The following is an 835-nucleotide window of genomic DNA, read 5'->3' on the forward strand; positions in this document are numbered from 1 at the left end:
TTATGAAATTTTCTGAATGTATTAAAATTGTAATATTTAGATATAAAAAATTTAAATAATACCATGATAGTTCAGCAAAGATATATAGAAGAATCTTTGTCTAATTTCAAATAAGGAAAGATTTTCTAAACAGAAATACAAAAATGCATACTTGGAAAATCTAATTTGGCTTCTTTAGAATTAAAACATCCTGGGTCACTGGGTGGGTCAGTTGGTTAATCATCTGACTCTTGGTTTCAGCTCAGGTCATGATCTCATGGGTTCTGGGATCAAGCCCCACCTTGGGCTCCATGCTCAGCAGGGAGTCTGCTTGAGATTTTCTCCCTCTGCCCCTCCCCTCGTGCACTCTCTCTCAAGGAAACAAACAAATAAATAAAACTTAAAAATAAGAATTAAATAAAATAAGAATTAAATAAATAAAAGAAATAAATTAAATGAATTAATTAATTAAAGAAATAAATTTAATAAGAATTAAAATCCTTATAATAAGGAGTACCATAAACATTTTAAATGGTGAATAAAAATTATTAAGAGAAAGATGTATGTATATATATATAACACAGATATATAAAGGTAAAAATGTGTATATAATAGACAATGACTAGTCTTACATTATAAGGAGATTTTAGCAATTAATAAGGAGAAAATAATATAAGCCTATACAGACATAATTAAATACAAAGCCAGACAATTTTGAAATCTCTCTCCCTCTTTAGGTATATACGAAGTTGAATTGACTATGTATGTATACACACACACACACACACACACACACACATATATATATAGTGCATGTATATGTATGTGTGTGTGTATATATACATATACACATTTT

The sequence above is a fragment of the Ursus maritimus genome, assembly GCF_017311325.1.
Source record: "Ursus maritimus isolate PB19 chromosome X unlocalized genomic scaffold, ASM1731132v1 scaffold_X1, whole genome shotgun sequence".
NCBI classification, from domain to species: domain Eukaryota; kingdom Metazoa; phylum Chordata; class Mammalia; order Carnivora; family Ursidae; genus Ursus; species Ursus maritimus.